Genomic DNA, 2,680 nt, shown 5'->3' with positions numbered 1-2,680 from the left:
ACCTTTTTAGAAGAGTACCATCTGACAGCGACCGAACGTGTTAACGGATTTAGTATCCACAATCTTGTCAAGTGGATTCGAGGGTCTTTACCGCGGTTGCATAATCGTACGTGCAATGCTGAACTTCTTTTCGAATTATCCAAGGCAGTAATTCTCCCATTTTTGCTAGTGATTGATTGGGATAGCGCGGAGTGTCCTTATCGCGCTCTGCTTCGACCTGGGATTGACGAGGTGTGTAATCCCAAATACGCAAAGGAACTCGAGGCGGGCGACGATGATCCTGATGTGTCCCATATTCATGTTGCGATAGCGCCTCGCCACGCAACAAAGACATTCCGGCATGCTCTTCCTTGCGCGCCTGAGCAAAGTATGCCCATTGCGGAATATCTGTCCAATCAAACGGTATGTAGCGTCGGTCAAATTTAACCGATTTTATTAGCTAGTATGTGACAAAATTTCTTTTCCCTTCAGAAACTTACTGTAGTTCATATGTATTTAAGTAATTTTTTTTCTACAGAAACGTGACTGGGATTTTTACGAAGATCTGGAGTCTACAGCAGACCGTATCGATAATTTGCTTCACTTACACGATATGGCCAAAATCAGTGACACATTAAAAGCGCCAGGGTCACGATTGCTGAAAAGTGCGCAGAATGCAATCGCAAGTCTACTCATGCTGGAAAAATATTCGACATCCATTCCTCAGGACTACGCATGGAATAATGTTACAAATCAGACGTGTCCTTTTGATACAGTAGGTTACAGAGAAATTGTAAACTATTTTTTAATATTGCTGGATGGTTGCTTCGTTTGCAGGAATTTAATAATGGGTTTTCTACTGCTTTCAAATCAGTGCTGGTGGAAGAAGTAAGTTCGTCACCATCCAAGGCGATAAATACATAGTATTATTGTAGCTATATTGCACATGGTTTTCGTAATGAAGTGTCACTGATCGCTATTGCGATCGATGCATCTAGCTACCGTGCCGATTGTTGAGTACTGACCGTGCCACGGGAAGATATTTTTACTTCTTAAAACTATGTTATTTTTAGGCTGTAACTCACGCCGTCGATTCAACAGAGCCAAGCAGAATTAGCGCCGAAAACCAAACAAAATACGGGCATATCTATCAGCTCTACGAAGAAGCAACGTTTCCAACGAGTTTCGTCCAGTTTGACGGATTCCAACTGTATTACAACCATGAGAACTTGCTGCTGCCCACGACATCTCTCTCTCACCCAACGCTTTCGATACCTGAGCTGCAGATTACGCGTGAAATGGTTACGAAGTTTAAACAGGACGGCAGGGTGTCGAATGTTGGTCCATTTGTTAACCTCCTTAGCATGATGGCAAGGATCTGGTATCCCGATCTGGGTGGATGCGATGCCTTAATTACGCTTCTGAGCGATATCCGCAAAAACCGATTTATGGAAAGGGAATGGGGAATCCAGGTCCCAATACTAAGACCATGTTGTTACCTTTGCCAGAATGAGGGAAGCAAGGAATGGATTCTTATTTATACTGGGACACCTGTAATAAACCTCCACCTAAGGAACTGTATAGAATTTTCGCGGCTCTGACCGGCCTGCCGGAAAGAACAAAAATTACGATCTCGCAGTTATTAGTGCAAGAGCAGCAGGATAACCAGTGCATTCCCCTTACGAGTGCACTGCTGCTTGCAATTGCGGACGGAAAGGATGTACGAAGTATTCGATTTAACACGCAACTGCTGCCAGGAGAATTAGTGAGAGCTTTTAGAACGCATGAGCGTCCTGTACCACTAAATTGAACGTTCAAGCGTCTCCGGATTCTCTGAAGGAAATACTATATTGAATTACCGAAAGTCTTCGACAAGGTACGTTGCAATACCGTTCAGGGAAATCAGCCTCTAACGACACCACTGTTCATGTAGATCTCTCGCGCTGCTAATGCTACTGGATTTCCAAGGAAATTCGAGTCCGTTATCTTGATGAATAAAACGTGGCAGCCTGGAATGCGTTTGCTCGCCAAAATTTCCGTTATTTACCTATTTCTTTGTGCAACCTTTGATGTTTGCGGTTAGTGTGCCTTAAGGTTAACATTCACCGATCAACACTAATTGCCTTGAAGCGGCATAACGTACAATTTTATTGGAGAATCACGGCAACAGTTGAGTTGTACACCTGATATTGCAGGACGTTAATACGGGTTCCCGATACATCGGAAGGGCACAGGACGCAAAAACCATTGCTTCAGCCGGCCACAAAATTGAACCGGAGTTCGAATTTTGCCTCAGATATGAGAGCGACCGGCCTCAGAGTCCTTATCAGAACAAGAGTGTCTATCGCACACCTGTCCGAGCAGACCTACGATCGTCTGTGCTGCCTGCGTCGGCTGACCAGCAGTCAAAGGTTGAGGACATTGTAACTAATACTGGCGATGCAAAAGTAGCTGAAAATCGGCCCCCCCGACAATCTCGGTCGCCTTCGCAGTCGAATGAATCGGTTGTTATACTTGACACGGAGAATGAGAGAGACTTTGTAAGTACTGAGTACCGTGCCGCAGGATACGCATTATCACCGTGACACGGCTGTTCGTTACCGTATTCTACGCCTTGGGACATTATTATTTCGCTGCGAGCAACGACCAGTATAAATATTAGTTGTTTAATCGTGCGGAACGGTTACAGGTAATTTTAGTG

The sequence above is a fragment of the Paramacrobiotus metropolitanus genome, unplaced genomic scaffold (assembly GCF_019649055.1).
Source record: "Paramacrobiotus metropolitanus isolate TYO unplaced genomic scaffold, Prichtersi_v1.0 Parri_scaffold0000416, whole genome shotgun sequence".
Classification (NCBI taxonomy): Eukaryota; Metazoa; Tardigrada; class Eutardigrada; order Parachela; family Macrobiotidae; genus Paramacrobiotus; species Paramacrobiotus metropolitanus.
The sequence above is the reverse complement of the archived record's forward strand: the minus strand, read 5'-3'. Positions refer to the sequence as shown.